This window comes from Gekko japonicus, unplaced genomic scaffold, assembly GCF_001447785.1.
Source record: "Gekko japonicus isolate JY-2015 unplaced genomic scaffold, Gekko_japonicus_V1.1 scaffold37, whole genome shotgun sequence".
Lineage (NCBI taxonomy): Eukaryota > Metazoa > Chordata > Lepidosauria > Squamata > Gekkonidae > Gekko > Gekko japonicus.
The window spans coordinates 2,809,943-2,823,860 of record NW_015171503.1 but is presented as its reverse complement, the minus strand read 5'-3'; the positions used below and the strand labels follow the sequence as shown (position 1 = coordinate 2,823,860).

General features: G+C 47.0%; 1 long non-coding RNA gene across 1 annotated transcript in view; it reads left to right on the top strand.

The window, feature by feature from the left end:
- Positions 1-11,310, top strand: part of LOC107117133 — a 23,865-nt gene extending 12,555 nt beyond the window's left edge. Inside the window, exon 5 of the long non-coding RNA XR_001482728.1 lies at positions 11,055-11,310. This is a non-coding gene — a long non-coding RNA (uncharacterized LOC107117133). The remainder of the gene's footprint in view (positions 1-11,054) is intronic.
- Positions 11,311-13,918: the final 2,608 nt, after the last annotated feature.

The window sequence follows — 13,918 nt, the reverse complement described above, 5'->3', positions numbered from 1 at the left end:
TTTAAGGATGTTCATTTCCCTGCATGTATCAGCGTTTGTTGTCCCTGTCTATCTCGCTTGGCTGCTGCCTTTTCTCCCCTGGGGAGAAAACAAAATATGTGCATGCTAATTTATTTGAATATATACAGATTTTCAAATTTCCACAGAACACCCCACCACCACCCAGTATATAGGCCAGGCCAAGTCAGTGGAGGGAAAAGCAGACTATATACTATTATTCTGGACTTCCACGCTTGAATGTTAAGTAAAATGCGTTTTGGATAAGAATCTCCTTGGAAGAGGGGCCTGTCCTTTTTGCTTATGTTGTACTGTGTCATGTACATTGATGACTGTGTAAAGAAAGAATATGTTATACTTCATAATGTATGACCGATCTTCTGTACTCAGTCCCGCCCACTGATTGATTTCACAGCATAGGATCATAGCTCTGAAACTCATAAGTTCCCCACAACTTGCCCCTTAAAGTTCTGAAACCAGCGAGGGTTTGCCATGCAGCCTAGAGGGCCAAAGACTTGGGCCCCAAAGTGGCTCCCATGGGTGTCATTGTGCCTCCCAACATTTTTCCTGGTGCTCATCTCGTGTTTTTAGAAAGTGGGCGGGGCCAAGCAGGGCTTTTGGCCAGTAGTGCTTCTGGTTGGGTGCTGGCGATCGGATTGGCAGTGCAAATTAAAAGACATCCTGTCAAACAGAGCTTCTGCCTGAAATGCTGAAGAATTACTATTAGAATGACGCTTAACCTCACGTCCTGGCATTTTGTGGTTGGCCCCGTCTCCTGCGGCTGCCATGTTTGTATTTGTGCCTACCACCATATGTCAGAATTCCAAAGGGCAACTCTGCACCATCTTGAGCAACCCACCTGGGACCTGAGAAGTTCTGTGACCATTATTGGGCAAAGGAAGCTGCCCTTTCTGTATACAGCTCCTACCTATTGTTTACTCCTTCAGTTTGGTATCAACATCTCTCCTGGGGGAAACAGACTGGAGGAATAAATAGTGCTTTCTAATGAAATTCCTGGTCATCAAAGGGAGAAGGGAGTTAGCTGTTTGACATGGGTCTTTCGGTTTCCAGGATTGGCTTAAGTGGAGGGGGGGGGCTCCTTTGAACCCAGACCCGTCCATAAGGTGCCAGGCAGACCGTATCTAATGAATGAGAAGCAGGAACAGTTCAAGAAGGGTACACAAGCGTTGGAAAAGGTGAAAGAGAAACCAGATCTCTGACATCTTTTGCATTACCGGTGTCAGTAGTGGCTGTTTTCCAGAGCATTAGAGTGGCTCTTGGGCTGCCTGGGCTAACCCCAGCATCCATGAGCTACAGCCCCTAAGGGGAAGGAGTGGTCATATGACATTGCATCCTTTCAGTGCCCCCAGCTTGGACACATGAGTGCAGCCCTCCCGGAGCTGTTGGGAAGGAGGCTTATGCAAGGCATATTTCTGTATGCCAGCACAGAGCAATGCACTCCCCTGGGGAAAGAGCTGATAAAGAGACAGGTCAATGACTTGTTAATGGGTGACAGGTTTCACATATTACATGCAAAAGGCATTCCCGGCATTCCACAGCCTGTACCCTCAGACCATCCAGGCTTTATAGTTCACTGGAGTGCTGCAGGGTGGTCTTTTTGTCTGCCTCTGAAGAAGCCCTTGAAGACTGGAAGAAAAGGCATCTCTTTCCCCAGTAAGAGCCTTTTTGCTTAATTGCTCCTCAAGCTGTAGCCAGCAGGCCATCTGCTGCCAGCAAAGCCTTTTGATGTGGTTTCCAGCCCCTCAGACGAACATGAGTCAGGGCTCACAGGAGACCAGCAGCGGATGAAGGTGAAGGCACTTGCATGCCCTGTCCCGGGAATGGACGGCGCTGCAGCCTGATCTTTCTTGTTTTGTTTTGTTTTTTAATTTTATTAGCCACTTTTCTCCCTTGCGGAACTCAAGGTGGCCTACAATATAAATAAAACATTTTTTAAAAAAACACAGTAAAAACCATAGCTATAAAACCCATGAAAGTCACAGTTTAAAAACTTCAATTCAGACTTGATAATAAAAAGCTATATCAATCAGAACTGTCTTCAGTGGTCTCCTGAAGATCAGCAATGAGGGGAGTCAGGCACGTCTCCCTGGGGAGGTTGTTCCATAATTGTGGGGCTGCCACCAAAAAGGCCCTCTGCTTATGTACCCAGCAAATGAATGTCTTTCATTGGTGGGACAGTCAGGAGGGCATCTCCACATTATCTTAGTTCCTGGGCAGGAATGTGTGGGAGAAGATGGTCCTTCAGACACCCTAGTCCCAAGCCATGTGGGGCTTTAAAGGATAAAACCAACACCTCGAATTGGACTCAGAAGGGGATCAGTAGCCAGTATGTTGTAGTGTCAGGGATGTATGCTCCTGATAACTGGCCCTGGCCAGCTTTTCAAGTGTATGCTGCATTGGAAAGGCAGGGTGTAAGTGTTGTTAGAGTGACCTACAGTGCAGGGCTGTTGTAAAGATTATCAGCATTGGTGTTGGGCCATAGACAGCAGCAGAGTCAAACCAGTAACCCAAGCAAAGTCTCACCCTGAACTGGAAGACTTCATATTGCTTCCCAGCCAGGGCAAGCCAGTGGCTGCCCTGGGTTGGCCAGAATGGTGCTAGCTAGAGCCTTGGAGAACTTCGTTGGCCAGGAAACCCAGATCTGTTTCCAATCCTATCAGTTCATTGGATGTACTTGTGAGAAACACTTTGAAAGCTTGAAAGGTAGAACTTGTAACTACTAAACATTCCCATGTTTTTCTTTCCACATCTCCATTTTGGTTCCACCAGAAAGAGATTTCTTTCATCAAGAATTTCAGAGGAAGAGTCTGAATAGCAGCTTAGGGGCATGGCTCAGGGCCTTGTTATAATGGGAAGTCAGAAAGATCCTCCAGGCCCCCCGAAGAACTGATCCCAGCTGCTTGTGAAGGAACTCAACTGGTTTATTTACTTAGGGTTGGATCCGGGTGAAATTGGCAATTTCCACCAAGTCTAGCACTCTTTGTTACCAAGGAAGAGCATTCTGTTGAGATCAGTGGGCTGCAGTGGGAGGGGGGAGCCAGGAAAGTCTCATTCTGGTTGTGGAAAAGTTAGTCTGGATCCAACCCGTATTTATACCACTTGGGCCTAGAGACCCGAACTGCAACAGCTCCAACAGCCATCTTAACAGCCTTTTCCCTCCCAGATGCCCACCAGGAGGAAGAAGGAAGCCTTCAAACATTAACTCTTTATGAACTGTATCGTCCTTTGTATAATAGGTCTCATTGCACATCACACCATTCCTAGATCTGTTCCTAGATCCTGTTGACAGATCTACTGTTGGAACACCATGCTTGGAATTTAATTCATAGGCATGTGGGAGCCCCAGCTGGATCAGGACTGGCACATGTGGAGAGGCAGACTCAAGCCCCACCCCTTTCCCCAACATGAAAGGAGCCCTGGGAAGCCAGAATTTGATCATGTGGGAAGCCTGTAATGGAACATAAGAATAATACAGTGTGCATCTAAAACAGAATCACGTGTACACATTTTCTGTGATGTGTGTAGGGGGCATGAGTCTTTGTCAGGCCAATGGCAGGCAGGCACCTCAGAAGCTGGCAGTCTGACTGGAAACCAGAAGCTGGGCAACACAGTGGGAGGACCATGTAGCCCCCCCCCCTTTGGCAACAAGCCACCCAGACAGAGAAACCTCAGCTGGTCTGTGAGCCTCTCTGTCCTTCACTAGAACCTGATTGGCCTTTAAGCCTCATCTGACTTCCCAGACTGGGAGGATCCCGAGCTGTTAAATCAAACTTCCAGCTGAGATGGCTTGTTGTCAGGGCGGGCATCAGCTGCCAGGGCACAGGGCTTCTGACAGGTAGGGTTGCCAACCCCTGAGTGGGGGCTAGAGATCTCCCTGAATTACAAGTGGTCTCCAGCTGACAGTGATCATTTCCCCTGGAGAAAATGGCTGCTTTGGGAGTTGATCTCTGTGGCACTACACCCTGCTGAGATCCCTCCCCAGGCTCCACCCCCAAAATCCCCAGGAATCTCCCAGAGCTGGCAACGCTTCCAGGGTCCAGTGCCACTGACCACATGCCTCCCCTGTGCCCCACCCACCCTTCCCCCACCGGCTTGCTCACAAGCACTTTGCTATCCATGTTCCCAGCGGTATGTACCTCCCAGCATCCTCTGGGAACATGCATATGTGTAGTGCAGGCATCTGTGAGTGCAGGTGATGAGAGGGACCATGAGAGGAGGGGGAAGGATGCCCAGACATGTGGGCCAGCAGGTGGGGAGGGAGGCTTGGCGGGGGCCTGGTGATAGGCAGAGGGGGGGGGACTCTATGCCCAAGGCCCCTCAAAATCTAGAACTGGCCCCGCTTGTTGTTCTCACCTCCAGCCAGCAGCCGTTGTGGTACAAGAAGCAAGTGCCTGAGCCTAGGTTGAGCCCCCAGGTGCCTGACAGTCTGGCCTAGATAGTTATCCAGCCATGCCCGGACCTTGCTTGCTATTTACCTGTTTACAGAGATTGCCGGTGTTTTAACCCTTGCACAGTCCCCAGTCTTGACCCTTATTTGATGAAAATATGTTACAGACCTAGCTGCTCCACTGCAGCAAAAGTCCTACCTGAGTGTTGACTTGCATCAGTGCTCTAAGAGGGTTTTCAAGGGAGAGGAAAATGGGAATTGCTTTAACGCTTTTCATCTTTAAACAATGCATTCACTGAGAAGTTTCCTTCGTAAGGGGAGGCAGCCAGGGTTTAGCGGGCTTTCCCCTTTTACATGCAAGGACTACCGAAGGTTATAGTAATGTGATGTGACCGGTGCTAATGCAGACAGACATTGTGAGAGTATGGAATCCAAAGCTAGGATTCCTCAGACTGCAGCCCTTCAGCATTTATCTGTGCTGCCTCCAAGTTCCCATTTAACAATTCTGTCACATTTGTCTGGCCATACTTTGTCTTCGATTGACAGTTGCCTTAGTAAGAGAACTAAGGGCTCACTGGACCACAGAGGCTGAACTCCTCCATGACCTCTAAAGTGGTCCCGCTCTACCAGAGCAGCTCCAGGATCACACGGTGTAGGAGGGAAGTCCATTGCCCCAACTGTAGCCCATGTTGTTATGGATAAACAGCAGTCTGCATTCCATTTGTTCCTCCGGGCTTGCATGTGCTGTGGGGATGGAAGCAACTAAGTGGAGAGACATCTGTCTGACCCCCAAAGCTTGGCACACCAAATGGAGAAGCAGGGGAAATTGGGTGTAAATGAAAGGCAAGACTTCTTTCTCTCTCTCTCCCCCCCCCCAGTGCTAGCCCCCACTTCCAGCTGTTTTGAGGCTGAGAGGACCCCTCTTGAGTCTTGACATGTCCGTGGCCAAGACTGATGCCTTTGCCTCAAGAGTCACATTTAGCATTCCGGACCAATTTCAATAGCAACCATTGTCCTTAGGAAAGGTCACCAGCACCAGACAACTTTCCTGGGCTCTGGTCCTCAGAAGACGTCTGTGGAACAATTCAGACTGTAGGAAGGGGATTGGAAGTGGGAGATGATGCTGACTGAAGTCATGGAACAGATTAGGGGGCAGTTAGAAATTGCCATGACCCCGTGGCATGAATTTATGTATGTGTGGGAAATGAATATTTGTTTTGTTTATTCTCCTGACCTGAATGGCTCAAGCCAGCCCTGCCTTGTCAGATCTCGGAAGCAAAACAGGCTCAGCCCTGGTAAGTGTTTGGATGGGAGACCACCAACAAAATTTCCGTGGTTTTGTTTATTACAGCTTGTAGCCTGTCTTTCTTCCAAGGAGCTGGAATTATTATATAGATTATGCCCAGAATTTAAAGAAGCATGGACATCGGTAGTGAAATAGATCAATGCCAACTATGTACCTCAAGTTGACATTTTTAAAAATTTGATGTGACAGAATTTGATACCATTTAACAGTACCATTTGAAGTATAGTTGTTATTGAAAAAGTTAATTTCTGTGGGATACAGTTCTGAAAACGTGATTTTTTTAAAAAAAAGCAACAACGGCAAAAAAGAAAAAGTAATGAATGCTGGACTGGATGTTCCCCAAGATACAATTTGTGAGAGGACTCAGGTCTTCCTTTGCTAGTTTGTGCCTTTCTATGGAGCCAGGTTCACTGTCTTTACCTCAAATGCCTCACTTTTTAAAAAGTGTTTCTTATCTGTGTCACGTTTCGAAAACTGCAGGCACTTCAAACTCCTTTTCTAGCTTTCTTCCTCTTTCCTAGTACAAGGGCTTTCTTGAAGCATGCTCCTTTAAAAAGCATTTCTTTAAGGCAGGCTGTATTTTACCTTCTTTTAATAAGTACCCTTGCGGGCTAGAGATCACTTTAGGAAGCCTGTGCTTTATTTATACCAAATAGTCTATATCCCAATTTTTGATCTTGAGTTTCTTAATTTCCTCTCCACAAAATGTATTAATAAAAGCCCTTCACAGCTGAAAGCTGTTGCCAACATATTTTCCAACTTATCATCATTCTCTTGCATCTCTCCCCCCTCCTCCTCCTCCCCCACAGTGCTTTAGTAGCACATTCCATGGTGCTATCGTCTTACTAGGACAGCCCCTCAGAATTTGAGTTTACATTGATAGTCTCTTGGGTTTGTTAGTTGCAACCTCTGGATCCCCCCCCCCCACATAGACTTTATGAATACCTCAGTTTGTCTTGGTTTTGAAGGCTGATTCTCACAACAGTTTAAAGCCCATGCCAGCCACAGGGAAATGTCAGTCCATGGCAGACATTTGGCATGAGGCTGAATTGTGCACATGCTAAAGGCCATTGCCTCACCACAGGCTGGAAGTCACCGTAATATGGCTTGTTCCTGAAGCAGACATGGTCTGGTCTGGTCATGAGAATGGGCTCTCAGTCAAATGGTGTGCATAAACGGGGCTGTAGCATATATGTGCTCCATTCTCCTCTCGGGGAATCCCATCTTACCAAATGTATCATCATCAGGATGTAGATCGCCACCAAAATCTCCTTCTTGCTATCAGTGAGGAGGACAGGTTCTCCTTCCTAAATAAGCACATTTAACCCAAGTGATGTTGCTTTCCAGCACAGAAGGAGATCTTCATCTCTTTCTTCAGCACAGAACTGAATATGCTGTTGAGGTGAAGGCAAAACCACTTCCTTCAACCACAGACGGAACACAAGGAAGACTATCCGGTCATGGCAGCCTCAGAACTGTACAGCCAAGTGAGAACTGCATATAGAGCTGTGTGGCTTCCCCTCTCACCCTCAGTTTTCGTCCTGCCAGACATTCAGTGCATGAGAACTGCAATGAGAAAGGAAGGTGCTTTTTACTGGAAGCTCAGCATGGTCAAGAAGCAAACGAGATAAATTTTATTTACTTAATTTATATCCTACCTTTCTCCTCAGTGGGGACCCAAAGAAGTAAAACCATTCTCTTCACCTCCATTTTATCATCACAAAAACTCTTTGAAGTAGGGTAGGCTGAGAGTGTGCGCGCCACCTTTGGTCACACAGTGAGTTTCCACAGCAAAGTGGGAATTCAAACCCGCGTCTCCCAGATTCTAGTCCAACACTGTTATCTGCTGCACCATGTTGGCTCTTGAAATGGCATATGATAAGTTCCAGAGTGATCCCTGAAATCAAAACAGGTTGCTTGAATGCATGAAACTGCCTTATATCAACTCAGGCCAATGACTCACCTGCCTCAATATTGCCTGTTCTCAGGCAGAGAAACTTTTCCCCTAACACTCACTACCTGCGATCCTCCAACTGGAAATGCCAGGGAAGGACTCTTCTGAATACAAAGAAAGCCAGTGTAGCTATAGCAGTTGAGAATGTTGCAGTAGGGTCTGCGAGACCCAGGTTCAAATCCTTACTAGGCGACCTTGGGCCAGTTGTGAGGGTACAATGGAAGAGAGGAGAGCACTGGATGACATTTCGACTTCTTTGGAGCAAAGGCAGGATATAAAAGTATCTATGAGATCCTGAGCCCTTTGGGGGAAGGTGGATGATGATGATGATGGTGATAATAATAATAATAATACTATTGTTTACATAGATAGATAAACCACTGAGCCACAAACCACTCAGCTGCTTGGTTTTACCACCTCAGTACTGGAAGCCTTGCCTAGGAGTCTTTAATCTCTAGATTTGCAGCAAAGACAGCTTGCATATTTTCACACTTTTCTCCTTAACCTTGAGAGCTGGAAATTTGCATGTTTTGTTTAAGAAAAGTCTTAGGGTTAAACTAGATATGAGGAGGAAATCTCAGCATATTTCTTCATATATCTGCCCATTCATGAGAAAAGCAGATGATGGGCAGTGCCTATTTTTTATAGAAAGTGGAGCACACAAGTGAAGCATTCTAAACCCTTCTTTGCTTTGCATACTGGAGAAACAAAACATCAAGCATTGGAGCACAATGAGACAAGACAAGTAGAGAATAGCATTAAGATACCATCACTAGGACACTCTGTTTTTTAAAATAAAAATTAGACCCTCCTGCCTCCAGTATTCAGTGTGAATAGAATAAATGTACTGGGTGCCCCCATCATAATAGTTTGGGCCTATGGAAGACAAATTATTCCAGGATTCCAGATTCTACCTATCATTAGGGATCAGGCATGTAGCTAGGAAATTTTGAGCCCACCAGAGACGCCACCACTGGCGGCCACCTGCCTCCCCTCTGCTAGAGCGCCTACCCCCTGCCTGGCCCCCAGCACTTCCACTGCATCTCTGTTGGTGAGTGTCAGGGACTGGACTGGGCCAGGAGTCAGAACAGAAGCGGATTTGAGAGCCCAAGAGAATAGTCGTCCAAAGCAGGTGGTCAGGAATCCAGGAATCCAAACAGGAACGAGGTCCAGAAACAGGAACCGTGGGTGGGCGCGAGCTCAGCACAGATGCGATTTGTTGCTTCCATGGCGAGCCCAACCCCGAGCGGGAGCTATATGGGCCTCTGGCAGGACTGCTCCTGTCAGTACTCAGAGCTCGCCGCTCACCTTCGCTGCCAGCATGCTTCTCAGCGGCAGGTTGCTAAGTCCCTGCGGAGCCTCTCCCTCAGCTGAGCCACCCATGGAGGTGAATCAGGCGGGCTTTCTGTTTGCACCTGTACCTCGTCGGCTGCGGCTGGACCAGGTGTGGGGATTACTGGCTCAGGTACTGGCGGTGGCAAGCTGTCAACTCCCGAGGAGTCAGAGGGGCAGGCTTCCAGCTCTGGTGATGCTGGCGACTCCAGCTGCGTGGCCAACTCAGGTGGGGGCTCGGCATGGTTGTCGTCGCCCATGACAGTGAGTTGCCAGGTTTGGGAGGACAGGGGGAGACCGCACCCTCCAGGGAATGGGGAACTCCAGCTGGGGGGGGGGTGCACGCTGGGGTGGGACATGTTGCTGGACAAGCTGACCGGGGAATAGTTGACCTGCCTGTTGGAGGGCATCTTTGGTGGGGGCGTTAAAAATTTGGGAGGGGGTGCCGCCCTGTATGCCTCCATGCTAGCTACAGCCCTGTTGAGGATGTCAGTGAGATTTAGTGATTATGGTATTGGACTAAGACCTGGGAGGCCCAATTCAAATCCAAAGTCTGCAATGGAAGTTTGCTGGGTAATCTTGGGTCAGTCAGACTCTCTTAACCTAAAGCTACCTCACAGAATTGTTGTGAGGATGAAATGGGAGGAGTGGGGAAAGATGTGAGCTTCTTTGGGTCCCCACTGGGGAGAAAGGTGGGGTATAAATTAAATAAACAAATACATAAATGCTTAGAACTGCATGCCAGTTCATGTTCAGTGGATGAATATATCATTTTTGACAGTCATCACAACACATGATCCAAGGCCAGATCTCCTCATCTCACCACCATCTGACATGAGCAGCGTGCGAACAGCTTTGTAGCTATGCTGTAGCTGTGGAGGCTAGCTTTCCTTTCTTTATGATTTGGGGCCTTCTTTGGCAAAGGGACATGCAATCTCCCTCATGGTCACCGTTGGGTCATGTCATTAAAGTGCCCAGACCTCAGTTTGCTCCCTCCTGTGCCTGTGTAAAATGCTGCCGCTCCAAACAAATGGGCGGCCAAATTAGTGTTGATAACATAGACGAAGAAGAACTCCAAATGGTTAAGTTTTTTAAAAAGCAACATTTATCCGTAAATTACTGACTGACTGATATGTTCGCTCTTTGTTTAAACAGTTGACTGTGGAATGGCCTGCATCAGCAGGACAGGTCTGTGGGAAGGGAACTATGACACGCAGGGCTTTTTTTGTAGAAAAAGCCCAGCAGGAACTCATTAGCATAATAGGCCACACCCAACAGCAGGAACTCATTAGCACATTAGGCCACACCCACATGTTACCAGAAGTGTGGTTATCCAGCCACACCCACCTTTTGCTCCTTATTCTGTTTACCTTGTTTGTTGTCAAAACCCAGGGCCTTTTTTTGTAGCAGGAACTCCTTTGCATGTTAGGCCACACACCCCTAATGTAGCCAATCCTAATGAGTTTCTGCTGTTGGGTGTGGTCTATTACACTAATGAGTTCCTGCTGGGCGTGGCCAACTTGGGAGCCATCCGGAACTCCGTTCCTGTGCGTTCCTGCCCCAAAATAGCCCTGCCCATCAGGCTGTGCCAGATTTCTCATGTATGTCATGCTCCCGATTGCACTGTACTGTCTACTGTTTGAATATGTGGCAGTTGAGGCCAACGAAGTCTCAAGCTTTTCCTAAGCAGCTGGTTGAAAGTCAGTTGCAATGGGTGAGCAGAACAACACGCACCGACTGAACCGCTGGGTGCTCAAGCATTTGTCCATCATGTCTCTATGACTCTATGCAGTGTCTGCGCTAGAGTCGTGTTCATTAGTAATCATCCAGCAAGCAGCGGTCTCAGGAATGAGGAGAACTGCTGTAGGCTGGAATGTGGTTTCAAGTGACTGCACAGTTGCCGCAGGTGAGAAGAAAGGGAGGAGGGAGAGCCCTTGGAGGAACAACAGCACATTGAGGCCACCATATCTCTGTGGGGCAAAGGAAACGGAAAGAAGATAAGGAACCTTTTGGATCAGGAATTCCTTCTCACTTTCCCCTTTCTGTTTGTCTTTCAGCAGAGATAACACCAGACCTTATACAGTTTACCTGTATCCCAAGCTGCCAGCAACAGAAGAAATAGCAATGTGACACTTTCCGTTTCCTCAAACACACACGCTTTACTCTTTTCTAACCAGAGAACAGCAGGCGTTGAAAAAATGAACTCACCCTATGCGTGCTGCACCTCACCTCAGGTCCTCTTATTTCTACCATCACAGCCACCTGACTTATCTTGAGTGGCTGTAACTCAAGGAGTGATTCGGAAGAAGAGAAACAAGATTTCAAACTATGGAGTGGAGAGAATTTTAAAGCCAAGATTGATAAAGAAGGGAGAATATTTGTGTCGTATTTCATCCATCACTTTCCCTTTTAAAGAATCTGGGGGAAAGGATAGCTGAGCCATCCTGTGCACTTGCCGGAGGGGGGGGGTATTACACAGGGGATTAGGCTAGGTGTTCTTCATGACCTCTCTTGTTGATGAAATCCTTGCATGAACAAAAGCAAACAGCTTATAAGACAAGTCTGCATATCTTGTGACTCACTATGCCAAACACAGCCAAGTTTGACCACCCTTGTGTTTCCATAGCCTCAAGCAGGCAGCAAAACCAAACGTTTTAGTGAGCTCCTGGTGGACCTCCATAAATAGCTGAAGGACTGCATTTGGCTTGGTGGGTTACAAGTTATTCAGGCCTCCTATTGTCAGCAAGCTGCCATAAGGTGGTGTGTTCTCGTATACATGTTATATTGTGCTCTGTCCATCCCCCCCGTGTCCTCCTGTGTAGGTGTTTACTTTCTTTTACTTACTGCTTCTGCGGAACTGCTCAAGGTCAACCAGCTGGAGGTGGGATGGAGTTATGGCGTTGCTTTGCTTATTATGTATCTCATGCCTGAGAACTGAACTTGTGTTTATGTTGTAGAACCGTTGTGTTCCCAAGGAATTGGGCGCTTGTTTTATCTGCATTCCCGCCAGCGGGAATTGGACTCATTGGTCCTAACCTGGTTCAAGTTCCTTTATTATGTTACCCTCTGGGGTCTGTAGTCATTCCTAACAATTCTTGTGTTCCTGAGCTAACCATCGCTTTATAATAAATTTGACTTTGTTTTTCAAATGTGGATTTATTTTGAATGCATGGGGAATCAGACACCTATAAGAACTCATTTATCCACTCTCTTCTAATGAGCAAAGGGCTGGGGGAATCATATGCCACACTTTCTTCTGCCATATTGCCTCCACTTGCTGTGTAAACAGAGGCAAAGGTAAAGAAAGGCCTGCTCTTCGCCCTGTAGAGTAGTTGTTGATGCTCACTTTAGGAGTCGTTAGGATCACCACTCTTCACACACCACATACAACATGGTGGCTGTATTTCCATTTCTTTTGTGGAGATGTCAACAACATCAGTTTAATTAGAGCTAAAAGGGTGGCTGATTCCATAACAGTGTCTGCAGAAGTTAAGCGAAAGACAGGCTTGCTCGTGCCTCCAACCAGAGGTCCAAGGACTACTAGGAGGCCGCATCGTCAGTGCATTACAGTGCAATCTGTCAGTCCATGTGATGTAATAGTTAGGATGTTCGATCAGACTCAGGAAGGCATGGGCTCAAATCTCCACTCTGCCCTGGATACTTTCTAAGTGGCTGAGGTCCTGTCACCCTCTCTCAGCTTGACCTTCCCCACAGGATTGTTTGAGGATAACACGACAAAAGAAAAGCTCCTTATAGGTATGGTGAGGATAAAACATATCATCATCTCCCTCTCAGGAAGAAGAACACCACCAAAAGAAGATCAGCCTGGATATAAATGCTGAAGACAATAGGGAACCTTTAGCGTACAAGTACAGCCACAAAGAACACCCACCAAGGGAAGACCATCAACAATTCACAACTATATATGATCAAAACTGTATATTACATTCATTAAGGCACAAAGACGGGTTAGTGGTCATAACCCAACAGAATGTATAAACACATATCCAACAGATTGCTCATAACAAGCATTGTTTACAAAAAGAACGTGTTCAAAACCAACAGTAGGCTCCTCTGTAATTCCGTACACATATAGTGTCCATAGACCTCCAAACAGAAAGTAACTGCAGCAGAAGACTCCCACTGTGGAAAGAATAAAAGCCGTACATCTCTCCCAGGTATAAATCAAGACGTTTCAATGGTCTTCAAGAGCAGCTGGTAAAACAGAACCTGATTTCCAAAATAATATAGGCACAGCTCAGTAACTTCAGTGGAATCCTTGGATAGTGGCTGGGGATCAGGCGACAGAGTTCCATTCTCTTTGAGAAAATGGCTGCTTTGGAAGGTTGACATGTCTTATGGTATTATTGAAGTCCCTCCCTGAACCTCAGGCTCCACCCCAAAAATATCCAGGTATTTCCCAACCCGGAGCTGGCAACCCTACTAGTTGTGTCCAGAGTCTGGGAAAATCTTGCCCAGAAAGGGGATGACACTGTGTCAATGCCACACAGAAGCTGCTAGAAGAGTTGGCACAGTTTGGGAAGCAAGACAGATCATGAGCTCCACAGGAAGTTACCTCTCTCTGCTGATTTCATTGGTAGGGAACGTTTAACCATACACCTTTTGGGCAGTAAAGTGCAGACTCTGAGCCAAGGTCATAGAAGCTCCCAGTGCAGGTAGGTTGTTTTTTGCAAGCCATGTGCATAATAATTTTTGATACACAGAGAGCAAAATAGGAGCCCTGCAGGTTCAGACCACAGCTCTATACAGGGTACAGCATTCTGTTTTCAGCAGTGGACAGGCTGGCACAGGCCTTATCCAATAGAGTTCTCAATGTCAATTCACAGTCCAGGATCAAATTCAAGCCCAGCTAGACCATCCTGGAGTGCAAATGATCATTGTGCTTATGATGGCAATGTTA